Here is a 20527-nt window from a genome sequence, read left to right on the forward strand (position 1 = left end):
TTGCTTATATTATTGACCTTTGTTTTCTAGTTTTTCTTTACCTTTTTGACTTTTCACCATTTACTAAAGTGTCTTTTGACATTTGCTCTGGATATTTGACACTTAGATTTTAAGATGCATGAAAATCTTCAATGCTAATGCACATTTCCCCCATTCAGAGTCAAAACAAGATCTATGTGTTGTAATTTGCAGGTAAAGTTGGTGGTGTTACAATGACATGACTCGTTTTTGTTCATCACATAAAAGTTAGCATGCTCTGATCTAGCCGTGTATGCAAGTGTTAATGCTTCTTTTTTCATTTAAAACTCTGCATATCACAACTTCATTTTGAGAGGAAAATGAGACAGCTGCTGCTTAAACACTCTCTACTGGAGCCTGTGGACTCTGAGGCCAAGCTGTTCAACATAGTGTTTCTGTCACGCTGATTTCAATCAAAATAAGATTTACAGTCTCTGAACTATTCAAAATTATTCAGTTTGATTTCAGAGGAGTGTGAGAAGAAGTGTGAGTGTTTGGAATATTCTTGAAACTTTGGTAAAGGGGCCAAGGACATTTTTTTAAATAAAATTATATATATATATAAAATAATAATAATAATAATATTGATTAATATGATTATTTTGATCTCAGCGAGATCACCAGGATGCGTCTGTGATGAAAAGTTGCTTGACATTTAACTTTACTGTTCAGCAGAACATTTATGATACAGTTAAGATGTCATCACTTTAGTTTTCACATCTGAATGTGTGCCAGCCCTTTACTAACTACAAACTCAATATCTGGCAGTACTGTAACAGTTCTTTTAGACAGACAGGACAAAAGAACTAAAAGAATTGTTACAGTACAGTTTTAAACAGAAGACAGAATGAATCTCTACCTCAGGTCATTATCTGGCCCTTTGGGTCAGTTGGGGCATCAGGTATGTCCAAACTATTTTCACTAAGAGCCTTACCAAAAACAACAGAGGCTGGTTTGGTGGGTTTATTTTACAGCCAACAGATTTTTTATATTAAATAAGAAATCCAACACCAAGAAAAATAACTTTTTCCCATTTACTGTTTTAAAAATGGAAAAACAAAACAAAAGAAAAACAAAAGTTGTATGTGTGTTTGCTCCCTCCGTAAATCATCACAGTAAGTGTGAGCTAATCCATTAGATGATCCATGAATATACCACAGTCTATTTCTCTTTATGAACAAAACTTTATTGTTCTTCTGAAGAAAACAAAGTACTTATTAAAAAACTTAACTCAAACTGTTTTGTCACAATCAATCAGTCAGTCAATCAATCAATCAAACTTTATTTATAAGCCGCTTTTCATATATAACATGTAACTAAAAGTGCTTTACATAGACAAATAAAAGCATTCCCTCAAAACCAGCCACCATTTACTTAACATAGACAACTAGAAAAGCACTCAGAGAGTGCAGACCTCCGCCATCAGCCCTATCTCCCAATAGTGAAGAATCCTTTAAAAACATTCCTGGATCCAGACGGTGATCCAGATCACTCCCAAAATCTAATTCACCGATTACTCCCTCCCCGGTGGGGTGGAGACACGGTGAGGCAAAGCATTGGCTTCGCTACATGTGGACTGTCATGGCAGAAGCACCCATGGTCTCACCGGATGACTGGAAGTCATGGCAGAGGGTGAATATTCCTCTATTCCTCCCAGCATTGTGAGTATTCTCACTACAGTTCGCGGTCTTTCTCTCTGTTACGCTCCGACTCGTCTCCTCAACCAGGCGTGTGATTTTCAACTCCAAAACTTTGAATAAGTTACTCATGTCCGCCATCTCCTGGTGTAAAGTGGTAACAGTGCAGACCTCTGCCATTAGCCCCATCTCCCAATAGTACAGAATCCTTTAAAAAATTCCTGAATCCAGATGGTGATCCGGATCAGTCCCAAAATCTAATCAGTTTTTCCTTATGCCATTATGCCAATAAATATTAATCAAAAGCTAAATAACATTGAACAATAAATATTCTAATGAATTGTGGCAGAGAAGGAGACTGCAACTGACTTAGCTGAGTTAGTAATAGTCCTCTAAGAGCAGTAATCCACTGCCACAATAGTCGAGAATCATCAAAAATAGGCCTCATATGTAATAAATAAGCAGCGCTGTTTATATTAGGCCAACATATTTACTTATTTTCTGCTCAAATTCTTTATTTATTTTTAAGCATACAAGGTATCAAAAACAGGTAATTTTAGTTCCCCTCAGATGAGGCTAAACATTCAGCTTTGGGCCCCCCTAGTGGCTCATGGGGCCCTATGTATGTGCATCGTCTGCTTATAGCAAGAAACAGCTCTGATTCTCAGGATGCTTTTCTGAGCACAACACCTGCACCAAGTTACACAAATGAATAATGAAATCAAATCGACTGCTCGTGGCCATTTTTTCATATTCCATTCTTTTAATCCCAACAAAACTAAAAAAATCAAAAGAACAAATAATTTCTTTTTTTTTTTTTAAATTTCATTTACAAACCAAAAACTAAAAAACAAACATTATTTTCAGTATTTGATTTGGTTTTGGAAAGAAAATAATTGAAATACAATCTATTTTATTATTCAGTTATCAATCAAATATCAATTAAACAAATAATACACAGATTTGAAAAACATTATTTATTATCGATTTCTTTATTTTCCAAAAAGAAAGAAAGAAACAAAAAAAACCTTTTCTTTTTATATCTTATTGTTCTTGTGTCCATATCAAAAGAGGAAAATTAAAGAGCACAACACTGGTGGTGTAACATTCTTTTTGCAGCAGGCTAAACAAGAAAAAAAACAGAGACAGAAAACAAAACATGTTTTTTTTTTTTGTTTGTTTGTTTCCCTATTTAAATGAACTGCCTAAAGGACTTGAGGGCAGGGTATCCATGTTTTGTTTCCCTACTTTAAACAGTACACGGGAAACTGCTTGTTTCTTAATTTTGGATTTCTCATTCCGTTGGTCATAAAACATTATCACTACCTAGTATGAGATTCCTCACCTTCAGTTTATTTTAGTATCTTAAACAACCTAGTGAGGTTTAAGATATTTTTAATAACTCAATATGTTGAAAGAAAACAAACATCACTGCTGTCTGCTAATGGTTGACAAGGCAAAAATCATCAGAATCATTAAGGATTTCTACCTCTTGATCCATCCCTGGCCAGGATGAAGCAATGCTCTGTGCAGCAGAGAGTTAAGACACTGGCAGTTCATGTACACATTCAGACACAAAACAAGATGAAATGACACAAAGCTATCAAACTTTACAGTAGCGTTGATTTTTGAAGATGATCAGTGCTATGCACCCATAAATTGGCCTTGAGACTCAGAGCTGGGTAATGTGTGCATCAAACCAATCTCACATCAAAAATTGTACGACATCACATTTATTTGTCTCTGTTGATTCTGTCCTTTGGGCATACCAGTAATAGCCTGAGTCTCGACTCTGATTTTACTGGTGTGTTTGGATTCGGAGGCAGATCCATGGGACTATGAACATGGTCAAGGGGGTTTATATGTTGCCCAACACCTGGGATGCTCAAGAAGCACCTAGACATCAGGGGGCGTAGTCATCTGGACAATCAAGACAGGACGACCAACCCTGCATAAGATCAGCCGATAAGGTCACAGCATCATATGACTCTTCTGAGGAAGACTGCAGGAACTCAGCAGTGAAAACATGCCAAGGTAACACAAAACTCGAATCATCTGTCAGTAAGAAAACAGAAAAGTAAAGCCTGTTCTATTTGTTTATATCTCACTACTGGCCGATAATTTCCTTTTTGACATGATCTTGAATTGACCACTGTAGTTTTAAGGGCACAAAAGCAGGCTGTTACATGTGATATTTATGTAACAGGCATCTAGGGTACTTTATTTCCTGGTTTAACCCCAACAATGGCCTTTCCCTTAACATTAGCAGTTTGGCACACATTACCTAACTTTGAGTCTTTTACCAAAAAGAAAAAGAAAAAAGAAGTAAACAGATGTCAGCTGGAGTTAGCATCAATTTTCATACCAGCCATACAAACTTTCAACCAGTTTAAGTTTTATGCAAGCAAGTTTTTGCTCCACTTATACTAATGATATAACACTGTTACTCAACCATGCTGCATGAGGACATTTCAGTGCCTCTATTAGTCTTTCAGGAGTGCAACCCCGAGTTCCTGCGGGATTCAACCTGCCTTTAAAACCAAAAAGTAATTTGGAGCTAACTGTTTTATTTAAAGGATATTGCTCAAAACAATTGTTCTATAAACATAAAAAAGCTTCTACTTCTTTGTTTTCTATCCACCTGTCTCTCTGTTTGCAGGTTTAGGTTCACAGTCACAGCTGGGTAAGCAGATCACCTGGGACACCCTCCCTCTACTGTTTATTCCAGATGCAGGGGAAGAGAAGGTGTTCCTGGGCCAGCTGGGAGATATAGTCCCTGCAGCGTGTGCAAAATTCTGCCTGAGGTAACCCCAGTTTTGTTTATGCCGGGTATGGTGGCCTAAAGGGAAGCTCCCTACTGGCACCCTCACTCCCCATCTGATCCACTGTTAAATATTTTACTTACAAAAAAGCAGATGTTGTCTTTAATGTTGAATGGTAGCACTGTAATTGTTTTCTTAAGAATATCTTCAAAAGGCTGCCAAACTTTTAATATAGTTTTTTTTTTCTTTTATACATTGTTGCTATCTTTAGCTCTTTTTAGTGCATTTAAATGACAAGCAAAACTAACAATGAGCAAACTGTATTAACTTCATCAATATGGATGTTTGCAAAGTAGATTTTAAAAATGTGTGTGATACTTGGGCTTTACTTTCAAATCCATAACAAATTCCTTTTCCCTCATTACGATCACATCACAATCTTTAATTTGACAAAAGCTGTTGACTAAAGAGTTTATTTTCTTTAAAAATAAAAGTAGGCCTGTATCCAGAAGATTTGGATGAAAAAGAGATTCCCCAGGAGGATGGATGGGTCCAGACATCGAGAGGGGCCTCGGAGCGGAGCCGCTGCTTCTTTGCATCAAAAGGAGTCAGTTAAGGTGGTTGAGGCATCTGATCAGGATGCTTCCTAGTAGCCTCCCTGTGGAAGTCTTTTGGACACGTCCCACTGAAAGACCCAAGGGTGGTCCTAGAACTCACTGGAGAATTATGTATCCCATCTGGCCCTGTCTGGCGTGGGAATCCCCAGGGAGGAGCCAGAAAACACTGCTGTGGAGAGGTAGGGAAAGATATGTTTGGGTTGAATTTATTTGCCTGCTGCCACCGTGACCCAACCTCGGATGTATCCTAACAAGAAGTTGACAACACGAAAATCCAAAATGAGAAAAAAATAAATAAATAATGATTAAGAAATTCAATAGTTTGACACCTCTATTTAAGACTTTCACTGTAAGTGGTTAAAATGCTTTAAGCTCATCTTTTTTCACTTTTCCTTTTATGTGATTACAGATATGACTAAGATGGGTTTGACTAAGAATTTCATTTTCTTGTAACATTTGTCTAAAACCCAACTCACTTCCCCAGTGTCTGTCAGTTTAGTGATTCAGTCTGTCCAGAGCCTTGTGATTCCCTCCTCTTTGCAGCTCAGCCTCTTGTCACTTTTGTCACAGAAGGACATGCCAACAAAAAGCTCTTAAGCAAAGCAAGTACTCTAACACATTTGGCAGTGAAACACGTCTTAAAAAGCACAGCTTCAGCTGTAAATTACACCCTACAGTGCGTATGTTGTTTAAGATGCACTATCACTACAGCTAGATTGAGGGATTCTTTATAAACAATCCTTACTGCTCACTTAAGACACTGATAAAATGCTGAACTTAAGCAGACATCACCCAGTGAATCTTCTTGTGGGTACACAAACAGCTGCAACAGTTGCACCTTACATGGGATCTCAAGGCTGGTGAGGTAATGTTGGAGTACAAAGGTTCAATGCATGTATTAGATAGCAAATGCTTAAAATCAAATTGTTCAAGCATTCCTATCTGTATGGATATTTATTACCTTTCATTTTTTTTCATTAAAGAAAAGCAAACACTGTAAGATAGATATGTAAAGTATCTAACATAAGGAACATGTTAGTAAAAATGGCCCATCGAGAGTGTGTGATGAATCCACTGGGGGCATGCTAATTAATGAGAAGCCCCCCCCCAAAAAAGAAAACACTATAATTCTTCACACATCTACTTACCTGGTTTATATTAACACATTGGATAAAAAAGAAGAGTTTGTAGGCTGCAGCCCAGATCCAGGAACAGGAAATACTCTGATTTATCCTTTAGCCAGTACTGACCAATCATTTATCATGATGGATGGATCAGTGGTTTATATTACTGACTTTGTTATAGGAGTTCAGGGGTTCAAATCCTGGTCAGTGCACAATCAGTAAATGTGTGGGCTCGGGGCAAGGTCTTCAACGCATGAACATCTGCCCATCCCTGTGTACGTTTCTTTGGACAAAAAGTGTCTGCTAAAAGACATAACATTGAAACATGTATCAACAGACTATCAGCATCTTCTTTGAACCGCACAAGCACATATATGGCTGGATCCAGCACCTGGTTTTCTCAGATTCAAAATTTTTCATGAAATGGTAAAATGTCTCAGTTTGAACATCTGATATGTTGTTTATATGCTACTCTGAGTAAGAAATGGGTTTGAGATCAGGAAATCAGTGCTTTCTGTTTGAATTTTTACATTTTACACAGTGTCCCAACCTTTCTGGAATTGAGTTTTATTTGAAAGTCATTTTTAAACAGAAAGAGAGAGAGGGTGAAAGGTGGAGTCAGCTCTGGATAATAAGTCATTTCTCAAGCAGAGCCAAAAGCCGTGAATAAAAGTGTGTTTTTAAGTTTGATTTAAAAGCAGGCAGTGTCGGGGGCAGCTGAACATGTAGAGCCAGAGTGCTCCAGAGCTTTGGCACAGCTACTGAAAAGGCTTGGCTACCCCTCACCTTCAACTTTGGTCTGAGTGTCTATGATCAAATAAGGGGTTTTACAGGGTCAGGAAGACAGGAAAGAGACAGCCTGTTTAATTTCTAAAATCAATCCTAAATGCAAAGGGAGCCCATGAAGAGAACTTTAAGTTGTGAGTTGTAAGACGCTGGCTTACATAACATCTGCTTTTCTAAAATCTTTGTCCATTCTCAACCCTATATGTTTCTTTTTTTGCAGAGTCTAATAAAGGGATCAAGAGGGGACAGATTTATACTGAGATGATGCAGCCTTAATATGGTCCAAAAACAATGATGTCAGTTTTACTTTCATTAAGCTTGAGAATATTCATGCAGTCGAAGCTTTAACAAGAGAGAAAGGGACTGGACCAAGTTTGGAGACCTGGGGGACTCCACACTGAAGAGGGGTTGAAAAGGAGGTGACATCACTGAGACACAGAAAAACTCCTGTCAGCCAGGTAAGATTTAAACCCATCCAAATCAGTGCCTTTGATGCCAATGCAGAGTTTCCAGACAAGATGAAGATTTTGTGGTCAACAGCATTAAAAGCAGCAGATCTAAACCATAAGAGCAGCTGAATCCCCAGAATCAATAAAAGATTGTTAAAACCTTTAAAAGTGCAGTTCGGTGCTATGAAGTGCTGTAAAACTGGATATGAACTCTTCAAGGATGCCATTTGTGTCTAAAAACATTTGTAATTTACAAAAAACAACTTGTCTCCAAGATTTCAGGAAGGAAAGGGAGTTTAGAAATCAGTCTAAAATTGAAGAAGGCTGAGGTGTCCAAAATGGGCTTTTGCCAAGCTACTGCACTAAAGTAAGTTTAAATTGAGAGAAAAGTCAAAAAAGCTCTTTTACTTTAGTTTTGGCTTCCTGAGACCTGAGCTTTTGTTTGGAATGCATTTTTAATTTCTACCTCTTATCCAGTATGAGTAGGGCCTGATAAATTTAAAACCTCAACCTTGCCTTTGAACAGGAATTATTTTTCACCAAAAATGTCTGCAAATCTCCTGAAGGTCCCGTTTCTGCAGAAAAAAAACAGCACAGTGAAGGTGAGCAGATGCTTTAGCTTTGTGTCAGTCAGCTGGTCTGCTGTTGGGAGTCTTCAGTCAGTTAGAAATGGTGTCAACTGAAAATAGTATAGTGGAGTCACAATGGAGTAGTATTTTTGATGATAGACCACAAAGACATGTAAGGGCCAAGCATCAACTGAATTCCCATTAAATGTTTGGAAATTATTAGAAATTCTCCTTCCAAAGTCCACTCAAATTCATCAAAATCAAAGAAATTACTACAACTGCTATGAAAAAATATTTTTAAAGCATCCCAGAAAACTTTCCCTCAGAAGTCCCTCAAATATTCCCCAAATGTTATAAATATGAATAAAAATTACCCCAAAACTGAATGTAATCTTAATGGAATTTCTCCCTAATGTTTCCATAAAATTTCCTGAAAATTTTCAAAACTTCCTAAAAGTTGTTTCAATTTGTGTCAATTCACCCCCACCCCCCCATATTCCTTAATTTCCATGAAAATTGCAAAGCAAATGCCCCAAAAAACATATCAGAGTAAAATTCTCCAAAATTATAACATTTCCCAAATTTCCACTTAAATGCCTAATAAATTTCCCAAAGCTAATCCCCCAAATTTCCAAACTAATTCCCATTGAAAAAGCATTTAAAAATTCATAGCAAATTTCCCGAAAACTTAGAACAGAAGTCTCAAAAAATATACAAACACGTCGCAGTTTTCTTAAAAAAAAAAAAAAAAAAATCCAAACAAATTCCCATTAGAATGCAAATTAAAAAAAAAATCCTCAAAACATCCATTAAAAACCTATAGAAAAGTACATAAGCACATCCCCCAAATTTTTATGAAAATACTTATATGCCAATTAAATTCCTCAAATATCCAGTTAAATTTCCTATAAAATCTCTATGAAAGTTCCTGAAGATTTCACAGCCCATTCTCTTAAAATTTCAAGCAAAATACCTAAGCTTCAATAGGCATTCTGGGTAATTATCTCAAAAATTATTATTGCAGAAACTATTATTATGTTGTAGGAAAGCCAGAGTGTAATGTCCTCATATGTGCATGCGTGCTATAGTGATCTATTGTCTTCTTGACTTTTGATATATGGATTTTTTTTTCAAATATAAAGGGTCTAGCATGCTATGTGAAATGTACCAATTTATTATTTTGGTATTGAAACACCTTTGTCTGTGTTTCCCTTTTCTACAGCTTAAAAAAATAACAGACATTTGTATTATGTATTTTATATAGGGGGTTTAGAGCCCTGTGAAATCTCCTGAGCTGTCATGTTTAACAAGGATGTGGTGAATGTCCTCCTAAAGATGGACATGACCCTTGAAGGAGCTGTTATCCACTCTTTTAGCTCGTGCATGTCTAAGAGGGTGCACGCACTCACACACTAGTGTACACACAGGTGTGTTGTTGGCAGCCTCTTCCACTGACTCCGTGCCAATGTTGCTGCTTGGCTGAACATTAAATCTAGTGAAGGGCTGAGTTTATTTTCTTTGCTTTGAAAGGCCATATTTATCGTTTTCAATTATCTGGGATCCATAAAAGCTGACCCCTGCTCTCTTTGAGCCACTGGAGGAGGAAAGGGACTGTGCTGTCTGTTAAAGATTTTCTTACTAGTATATGTTTGTGTGATTTTTTGCCAGTTTCCATGCACTTAAAGGAATGTTCTCATTCTCCATGTGTGTACAAACATGTTTTGTACCCTTGCATGAACCCTGTTTTTAATGCTTCCAAAGACCTTGAAATCCAAACACAACATCATCACTCTCTGCACACCCCCGTCTTCCTCGGCATGATAGTAGCATCAACTCACTTCTGATGTTAATAGTAGATTTATCAGAGCCTTGATGTTAAACTCTCATTATCTTGTCATGAGCATGAGATGTGCTGCTGGCCTGGGGGCACCCAGCCGACAACGGCTCCCTTTGAACGGGGAGTGTATCAGCCGAAACCCCCCTCTGTTCACCATTTCAAAGCAACTGCTACAACAGACAGAAAAACGATGCCATCTGCATGAGAGTGTGACTCCCACCCACTCGGAGTGCTGACCATAATCTCCTTTTTATGTTGATTGTCTACACTTGTGATTATGAAGTTGAATGCTGCATTTGTGCGTATGCGTGTGCACCTGTGTCCATATCGGCTTGCTCTTAATAGTGTGCAGAGGAGTGAGTGCATGCAGATAAAGCTAACAGCTTGTTTGGCAGAGCAGGACTGAGTACACAGTTGGAGGGGATGCATCATTCAGAAATGTTGGTCCATTTAACAAAATCACTGGGTGGAGAGGGCAGCCATTACAGCCATAGTACTTATTGTTAAGTTGTTAGCAAATGTAGCTGCAGTGCTTTGGAGCTTAATGAGTGGTTGGCTAATGTGATCACTTCTTATGTGACTTGGATGTTCACTGAGTGCACAGATAACACAGATGTTCTTATCACTGAGAAACTTTAAAATCAGAACTCTTGATGCACTTAAAGAATAGGATGTATTCATCCCATAGATCTGGTAATAAATCTCTGAAGTAGTTGCATGAAACCACACCATGCAACTTCAAATTTGCACCATTTAGAACTAAAACAGGCTAAAACCTGTGTAACATTTTCACGTAGACCATACAGGGCAGGCAAGACATGAAATTGAAAGCACGGTGCTTAGGTGACAGACAGAATATTTGTCTTATATCAACACAATATATAGTCATAATTACTCATGTATCAACAAAAGAGTGCAGCAGAAAACACTGTCAAAAAGAAAAAATAATGAAACCGTTTTATTATGTGCAAGAATAAGTCACCAGTAAGGCTGGCCAATAAATGGAAGTTTTGATTAGATCTAAATATGAATAGGGCCCGACTGATAAATCAGCTGGCCAATTTAAACAGCAGACTATAGTCTATTAAATATAATTTTGAGTCAGTTAAATTTGGCTGATAGATGCTGATCAGGGAATATGACTTGATTTTACTTAGACATGATGTCAGTGTTTGGCATTTCTGATAAGAGTTTGATCCATAATTACGCCATCATTCAGAAAGATAAAGAGAAAATGTGAAAGCGCATTTAGACGCCATCAGAGAGGAGCATTTCAAATCGTTTCACCGGTGACTTTTATGACAATGCTTATCCACTCACCTTTTACCTAAAGATAATAATGAATTCAACTTTTTTAAATACACTCACAGACTACCTTATTCACACATCTATGCAATGTAATGCACACCAATAATAAAATATCTACCATGAATTCTACTTCTATAAATGTGTAAATGTATGACTTCGTAAATGTTGTTGACACTGTTTTTCAGATGGAAAAAGATTGTGGATGTAGTACGGTTTGGAAATACTTCACCAAGGATGTCTCTAGTGAAGTAAACTGTAATATTTTTACAGCTTCTGTAAGCCAGGGATCAAGCAAACATAAAACACAACCAACCTATGGCAGCACCTCAAAGCCAAACATAATGAGGCATATGATAGAGCAGAGGAGCAGACAGTGTCACAGTCGCAGACTCAGCCCACACTCACACAAGTGTTTGAATTTCATTTTCCACAGGTTACTGCGGTTTTGCCTGGCATTTTTTTCATGATGGTTCTTTTTATAGTAATAAAAGTGTTTAAAAATAGTAAAATGTTCTGCCTTCAATTTATCTTTGTAACACTTCTGAACTATATTCAAGGGATCAGCAGCTATATCTTTTATTTATTAATTAATCAAAAAAAGTATGTAAAAATTAATGTGCATCAATACCAGTTTAATACAAATTTTTGCAGCAGATGTTATGCTCTAGCATTGAGCAAACATTCAAATCACACACATTTTTTATAGTTAATTTAAGAAAATCCTATATTCCTTGTTTTTTGTATATTTTCCAAAAGCAAATACCCTAAAGCAAAAGCTCCTTTTTTGTATAGTTCTGGGTAAAAATAAGGAACTGATTAGAAAATAAAATTCTTGAGAAGTCTGAGGAAACACTCATAAGGAAATAAACACACAAAGGCCACCAGACTAGTGTTATGAGAGAACTGAAACACTGGACAGACAAATCCAGTATCAACCCACTACAATCTTTAAGCAAATAGTAAAATCAGGGAAAACACAGAGGGTCTCAAGAAGTGCTTTGTTAGACTAATATTAAAGGAACCTATGAGCAAATAGAGAGATGCTTTCATTACCTCTGATGGTGAGATAATGAGTCAGCACAGAGTACTGGAGTTGAAGAGCTTAAGGCAGGTATGTTCAAAAACTGAGGTTTTTCTATGCATTTTGACCTTCCGTACACATGCAAATGGCATTTTAGGTCACTGTAAATGCACCTTCTTGAAAAGTACCTTGAAGTTGGAGATTTTTGGAAACTCAGTTTACTGCGTTTACATGTGGACGGGGAAAACGGAGAACTTATCCTGAGATGTCACACTGTGTGCCAGCTTTTCCTCCGTTTGATGTCACTGGTGTGCGATGTTACTTTTGTTTGATAGTAATGGCTGACACAGCTTTATAACCCTCTGCCAGTTTGGATCGGCCCCGGTTCAGGTTAATAGGACAACTTTGAGAAGGAAACTGTCATTATGGACCAACACCGACAGAACTTCCACACATCAGGAAATTATTTCTGTCTGCAAATATACTGCTTCACCTGTACAGTACCAAGGACAGACGTTTAGCATGGTCTGATCCTTACAGCAGCATGTATGGTGTCTTTGTGTGGCCGTAGAGGCTTCTGAACGGCTGTGCGTGTGTATGGGATTTTTTTCTTTTAAGACAGATAAGGAAAAACCTCTGCTTTTTAAAATGTCTGCCTATGTGTGGACAAGGCCAAAGTTAGGTCCCCACACCTGGTCCTAATTTGGCCAATCAGCCACACACATCTGTCTCTGCACTGAGTTGATTCCGTCACCTGCCTCAGTGACCTCACAATATCGCATATTAAATTGCAATAGCAATATTGGGGGGTAAAAAATCGCAGTTCGATTATTTTCCTTAAATGTTCAGCCCTACTCACCTTGGCCATGACAGGGCGCCTCCTTTGTTCTCTCGCGTGCTATCTTAGTTGCCTATGCCATTGCCGCATGATGTCAAAGTTACCTTGCCTCTCACACACACATATACCTCCACACACTGACACATGTTCACTTGTACATAGTTGGTCTGTTGTAAAGTTATATAATAGTTTTTTTGTTAAATAAGCGTCATTGATAACAATTGATGCTTCTTTTTTAAAATACATTCTAGTATAACATATTAAGAGAAGCAGTCAGTGATTATTGTGCAAAAACTCTGAAATAATCTGCTGGTTGAGAGAGTCAGTGTACAATTTCCTACCATCTATTTATATAGATACAGTTGTTTATTAATCATAAATAATATTGATATTTGAGATTTAACTCTGAGGCTCTTTGGTAGTTGTTCCTTGTGGTGCCCCATTATTTATTAATCCTGATGATGCCACATCCCCCGGTTAAACTTAGGTAAGTCGCTACTGTTTGTCCCCTCAGGTTTGGCCAGTTTTGCCATTTCCTGTTTTATTTGCTTACTTACCTTTGCCTCTTATTTAGATTATGTTTCCTGTCATCCCTGCATATGTGTGTTTTTCCAACCTTCACCAATTGTCTTGTAAACTGTGAGCATTATTTTTGACATCTGAGTAACGACATTGGCAATACAGTGTATCTGCGGAAAGACCAGCAAGAATGAGAGGGGCTTCAAGATCCATCAAGGCAGGATGAAATGCTTGGCAGTGGCAATGATGACACAACCCACAGAAGTTACTTCTGATCAGATGCAGGCCTGGAGGCAACCCACAGTGCCCAGAGCCTTTAGTGTCACCAACACCTGCTGCCAGCAGCTCACCTGCCACTCTAACCCCACAAAAAAAAAAAAAAAGACATCATCTCTCAACAGCTCACAGAGTCTAGAGAGCCAGCGAGCTACTGTTTGAGGAGGATGTGGAACAGATCCTGGAAGTGACAGCCAAGGGGGATGTGGACCACACCATGCTGGGAAAACATCTGATCCTGTCAGTCAATGAGAAGCCAGTGAAGAGCCTGGGAAAGGTCTTTAACTGCAGCCTGAATGACAGAGACTGCATCAAGGCAACCAGTGCTGACCTGGAGGGCTGGCTGAGAACAGTGGACCAGCCTGGGCTCCCTTGAAGACTCAAAGTTTGGATCTATCAGCATGGAATCCTCCCAAGAAACCTCTGGCCTCTACTTATCTATGAGGTTCCCATGACTGTGGTAGAAGGGTTCGAGCAGAGATTGAGCAGCTGTCTCTGCAGATGGCTCGTACTGCCACACAGCCTAAGTAACATCAGGCTATATGGGAGGACCAACAAGCTCAGGCTCCCTTTCTGCTCGGTCAAGGAGGAGTTCATCATGGCATGAGCATGGGAACACCTGCAGCACTCTGGATCCAGAGACACCAAAGTGTCCGGGGCGGGAAGCACAAGGCCATCCTCAGTACAGTGGTGCAAGGCAGAGCTGGACTTAGGAGCCTAACATCAACCCGATACGACTTTGCCAGTGAGAGGGAGAAGCAGAGGCTTGTGCAAGAGGAGGTGCGAGCTTCAGTCGAGGAAGAGTGAACCATTAGAGTAGTGGCCATGAGGCAGCAAAGTGCCTGGATGGAGTGGGAACAGGCGATGGAGCTGCATGTCACCTGGAAGGACATCTGGCAATAGAATCCCCATAGGATCAAGTTCTTAATCCATGGAGTCTATGATGTCCTCCTAAGCCCATCCAACCTGTGCACCTGGAGTAAAATAGATACACCTGCATCTCCCCTGTGTTCCAAAACAGGGACACTATAGAGCATATCCTGAGCAGCTGCTCCAAGGTGCTGAGTGTGGATCGTTACCAATGGAGACATGATCAGGTCCTAAATCCATGGCTGAGGCAATCAACAAGGGGATCAAGGACAGTCAATGCACCCAAGCAAGGCCATTCACTTTGTCAAGGAGGGACAGAGGCTAGAGAAAATAATAAAAAGCTGCTCTGCTGGTTTGCTCTACACGGCCCGAGACTGGGCGATGACAGTTGATCTGGAGAGGCAGCTGAAAATTCCACCACACATCACCCAGTCCAAATTGAGACCAGACATCATCTTGGTCTCAGAGTTGACAAAACAACTAGTCTTGCTGGAGCTGACAGTGTCCTGGGAGGAGAGGATGGAGGAGGCACAAGAAAAAAAGAGGAAGAAGTACAAGGAGCTGGTGGGGTATTGTCGGAGGAACGGTTGGAAGACCAGGTACATGCCAGTGGAGGTGGACAGTTGGGGACTTGCAAGCCACTCCATAAGCAAGGCCTATGGCACACTGGGCATAGAGAATAAACAATAACGCAGAGGCTGCAGAGAAGTCATCCAGATGACTCTGGTTGAAGGGGGGAGAACAGTGGGGGCAGTAGAGTGCCACTTGGACACAGGCCAGGGTTTGATCAGCCTCGGCTGGTTAGCCTGGATGAAGGTGTCTGTTGTAAGACCCGAAACACCCAGTAACTCCAGGAAACAACACCAATGATGTGTCCAAGGTAGTGCATCAGTAGATGTTTCTGTTACAGTGATTGAGCCTTGTTTTCCTTTACTGTGTTTCCCTTGTGTCTGACCCTTTTTTGACAACCAAGTTTTTGCCTGTAAACTTTATACTTCTGCCAAAATTTTCTGTTTGACCTCCTGTTACCGAACTTTGGACTGATAGAACAGATTTTGACTTTTTGCCTAGCTTGCAATATTATTTATCAATTTTATGTTAGTATTTTATCGATAACCAAAATCTAGCATTACAAATTCCATCAACAGCTAGCACAAGCCTATGACATTTGTAGGACAATTCCATCTAAAAGCACAGCCAGTACTAATATAATATGAATATGTCATTCAGGTTCATTTGGCTATGGTTGCTTTTGTTTTTTGTCTGTGTTTGCATGATGGATTGGCCAAATTTAGGAGGAAGTGAAACTACTTTCACAATCCTTTGTGTATGTGAGTAAACCACTTGAATATGACAAACAGTATTTATCAGCTAAAGTTTGCACCCCATGCACAGAGGCTGCTGCCCAGGTTCGAGTTCAGCCTGTGGCTCCATTCCCACATGTCATTGCCCTTTCTCTCTTTGACTTGTTTTCAACTCTATCTATTGCCCTGTCTTCTAAAAGCGAACATCCTCATTTTAACAAGGAAAAATGTTAGACACATCGTGAGTAAGAGATGTCGGTCATAGAGTTCTTGCCAGAGGATGATAAAAATCCACCTTTCTGAGATATTTTGTGCAAGGCAGTGACTCATTGTTTGCTCCTCTCCCATCTGTAGCTGATCCTGAATTAAACTGGAAAGCAGTCACCCGATAGAAGTTGTTTCCTATAGGGATCAATGACACATGGCAATACCATTAGTCAGACAGGGCCTGTTAAATGCACTCTCAATTTAATGCAGAGTAAATCCTGGGATTACAGAGGGTTTTTATATCCTGGAAAACCTCCATTCTTGATTAAGAGAAGGTTATTGACTGAAAAAGCAGCAGATGAACGGCTAGTTTATCTCTGACCTGCAGTGACTCTCCTCTTCTTGTACACTAGCCTCCTCCTCAACCTGCCAGAGCACCTCATTCTGAGGGGTTAGTTTTTCTCATAATGACAGAGTCCCTGTTGAATCCATCCCCTGAGAAATCTGCAACTGGCTATTAGGAAAGAATGAGTAAAGGCTAATGACCAGGTACTTTCTCCTTCAGTATTCAGAGCTATTTACTGCAGATGTAGCTCCTTTTGTTGTTTTTCCCCTGCAGATAGAAGGACTGTGTGCTGGATGATCTTTTGTGAGTATGTACTGTTTGTGATGGTGGTGCTGTGAACTGTCTGTAGGGCTACAGTAACCTCTGTCTTCTGATAATCTGCCAATTACCAAGTTCTGCTCGGTGTCAGGAGACCTCCCTTTTCTCTGCTGTCTCCATGGTAACCTCTTCAGGGGCTGGCAAAGTGACTGTGGAGGCTGAATAAACGCAGGGATTACCGTTTGACAACAACCGCAGGTCCTTCTTTATCTGAGCTAAAATCACAATGGACAAACATTTGACTTTTGATATTCAAACTTTTTTTTTTTTTTTTTTTCTCTGTCAAAGTCCCAGCTTTGCCTCAGATTAACGACGGTGTGGCTATTTGAAAGGGTTGATGATTCTTTGGGTGAAATTCGAAAATAAAGGACAAAGCAAAGCATGGGTTTTATATAAATATTCGACTCAGAAAAACTAAAAATGAGTTTGTTGCTTGAAGCATATACATTACAGTGAATATTTCCTCACACATAACTAGTTTCATATAAATAAGAATTAGAGTTTTTCAAATTTCTATGAATATTGCAGTTCACTGTTATTGTTGTCTTTTAAAGACGCAGAGCACCTCCCCTCGACTTTGAGTGCTCCAGATGCAGTATGTGTTGTGTAGCATCTGATACATTAAAACACCGTATGTATGCTAAATTATTAGTCCTGTTCAAGAAATAATATAAAAAAATCAGTGTTTAGTAAAAGCACCTTCGGCTGCAATAAGAGAACTAAGTCTGTGTGGATAGATCTCAATCAGGATTGCACATCTGGACACTACAGTTTAAAAAAGAAACTGCTCAAATGCTGCCAGCAACCATAAGTTCTGAATTGTTTTGAAGTCTGGGCTTTGATTCACCCACTCCAGAACATCTACCTTGTTGTCTTTAAACCATTTCTGTGTAGCTTTCGCTGTATGCTTCAGGATCTTGCTGGAAAAAAAATCTCTCTAGTCACAGTTCTCCTGCAGACAGGTCAGAATGTCCTCCAGGATTTTCCCATTTTTTGCCTTATTCATTTTACCCTCCACCTCTACAATCCTTCCAGGGCTGCTGGTTGAGAAGCATCCCTACAGCATGATGCTGCCACCATCATGCTTAACAGTGGGAATGATGTGTTTGTGGTGATGTGTTTGCCGTCCGTTAAACATAGTGTCACCATTTGGGTCTCCTCAAACGAAGAACTTTCTACCACTTGACCATGGAGTCTCCCACATGCCTCTTGGTGAACTCTAGCCCACATTTAACATGAGTTTTCTTTTTTCTCTTTGCCACTATCCCAAAAAGCTTAAGTCCCATAAACAGTTGTTGTATGCAGAGTCTCTCCCATCTCAGCTGCTGAAGCTTGTAACTCCTTCAGAGTAGTCACAGATGTCTTGGTGGCCTCTATCACCAGTCTCCTTCAGTGGAACTGCTCTGATCGACTAGAGAGGGAGTGATTTGAACTGCAGTGCACTTTGCGGGCAGATTGCAGCATAGCTGTTGTATGTGGAAATTGGAGGTAAGGGAGCTTGTGTATACAGAGTCCAACATAGTAAGTTTTAGTCTGCATAGTTTGTTTTAATATCCACCAAGTTTCACTGGTCAGACACGCTGAGACAGAAGAGCACGTGGAAACTTTCTGAGAGAAAAATAAAATGCTTCAAAAATTCTCTATATATTATACAATTGAGCCAGCATTGTTTTTTGGCCCATTTGTACCTTAAACTCACTCAATTTTATGGATCTGCTGTACAGTCTGCCATACTGTATAGCCTTGCTTCTCCAACGGTGTCCTGTTTAAAGGGGCATTGCTCACTGCAATTTCTGGAGGCTAATGCCACTACTATCTGCAAGTACCTTATACAACCCAACATAAAAATACTGAAATATCCCTTTAGAAAAGATCTAGGGATTTTGGCTCACCAGACCAGGTTTACACTCTGCTGCACACACCCCACAGGTAAACCCAGGATTAAAACAAGCAAAGAAAATAAAGGATGCCAAAATTAAGCAGCCCTTCTGCTATCAATCCGGATGAATGCAGTTTTGTTCAGACAGATTACTATTTATTAGGGCTGTTAAGACTAACGCGTTGACACTTGTGATTAATCTTGAAACCTTAACGTGTTAAAAAAATAACACAATTTAATCATATGACTAAGTTTGACCACAACTTGCTCCCGTAGTCCTGCAGCGCAGATGTTTATGTGTGAAGAGGTGACAGGCAGGTCAGACACAGCCAGTAGTGATGAGTGAGGAGACAGACCCAGGTCTGTTTAATGGAAATTTTCTTTTTAAAAAGCAAATATTAGTTAAGATAAAACCAAAATTGTGGGTACTTGCTGCAGCGATGAACTGTCTTTATACCATAGCACAAAGAGTCTTAAGTACATCTTTGCTAATGTTAGCAAAGATGCTAACAACAACACGGGATCAAGCCAGGATCATATCACTCTCTTCAGCTGCTTCAGGACAGATTTGTTCTTCAGCTGCTCGATAAATGCTGAAAAGTGCTCCAAAACTTTGAGCAAGTCCTGTTTGTTAACAATATTAAGCCAGTGTAGAAATCTGCGGTGGAATCAACAAAATTAAAGTTAATTAGCGAACTTTACAAGCTGAAGACGGAAAATATGATGCATTCAGGTAACCTCAGTAAATTAGATGACTGTATTCCATATGTTGTGATGTGTTCAAATGTCACATAAAAATGGGAACATTTAGTCTATAATAAGAAACTTTAATAAATACAGTGTGAATATGTGTTTATATTTTGTCTTTCTTTTGTCTGCCCTTATTTTGTCTTTCTATAAAACTACTGTAAAAAATGCTGTGATTAATCATGATTAATCACAGGGTAGTGATGTGATTAACTTGATGTGATTAAACCAGTAACAGCACTACCATTTATTTATTATATTGTGATATTACAAACTCGGTGATGGGATGCTTTTTGAATGTAATGCCTTGACATTAAAAAAGGAATTTAGTGCATACTGTGACCTAATAAGACTACATACTCATACGTATCCTAACCTCTTTAAAGTTTAAATCCATATTGACTTTTCCTGCAAAAACAGCCATTTTAAGACATTTAGGGCTTTTCTTGTCAGATCAGATATGACAAGTACATGTTATCATTTCTGAGGGCATCAGCGATAACATAAGAGCAGGTTTATTTACTGTGCACTGTTAAAATGGCAGAAAATGGTCAACCTCATCCCCTGCAGACCTCTGTACCCGAAGAGAAGAGGTCGTGAAACATAATACAAAATTGATTAGGGAAAAAAAGAACAAGGTTTTATTGACCAACACCACAGCAGGGTTGGTATGACATTCAGTTTGAGAGTCGGGGTCATTGATTCAGTAAACTCCAACCCTGAACGTCAAAGTCTTTTTGTTTTGTATGCCACTGAGACTTCTCAATGTGCATATATTAACCATGCTTGTAATAACTGATGGTGAAAGAGGACATGGAAATGAAACCATTCCTTGATTGTGTAATTTCAAACTGTGCCATGGCCAGCACTAATTTAGGATCTCACCTGGCAGAAAGAGCCAGGGGCCAAATACATTACCACAACATCCCAAGAGACTGTGTTGAGTAACAAATGTTGCCGTGACGTGACAGGAAGGTCACATGTTACCTGGAGTAATAGTGGAAGAATGTCAGCTGGCAATCTGGCTTTACAAATCACCATCCAGTCCACAGGTGCACTAAAACGTCCCTTTAGCACATTTGAATGATTTCTCAT

The 20527-nt window shown here is 39.2% G+C and overlaps 1 pseudogene; it reads left to right on the top strand.

Annotated features, from left to right (window-relative positions):
• The first annotated feature begins 13978 nt into the window (after positions 1-13978).
• Positions 13979-15388, top strand: LOC121511250 (annotated as a pseudogene).
• Positions 15389-20527: the final 5139 nt, after the last annotated feature.

The sequence above is a fragment of the Cheilinus undulatus genome, linkage group 6 (assembly GCF_018320785.1).
Source record: "Cheilinus undulatus linkage group 6, ASM1832078v1, whole genome shotgun sequence".
Taxonomy (NCBI): domain Eukaryota; kingdom Metazoa; phylum Chordata; class Actinopteri; order Labriformes; family Labridae; genus Cheilinus; species Cheilinus undulatus.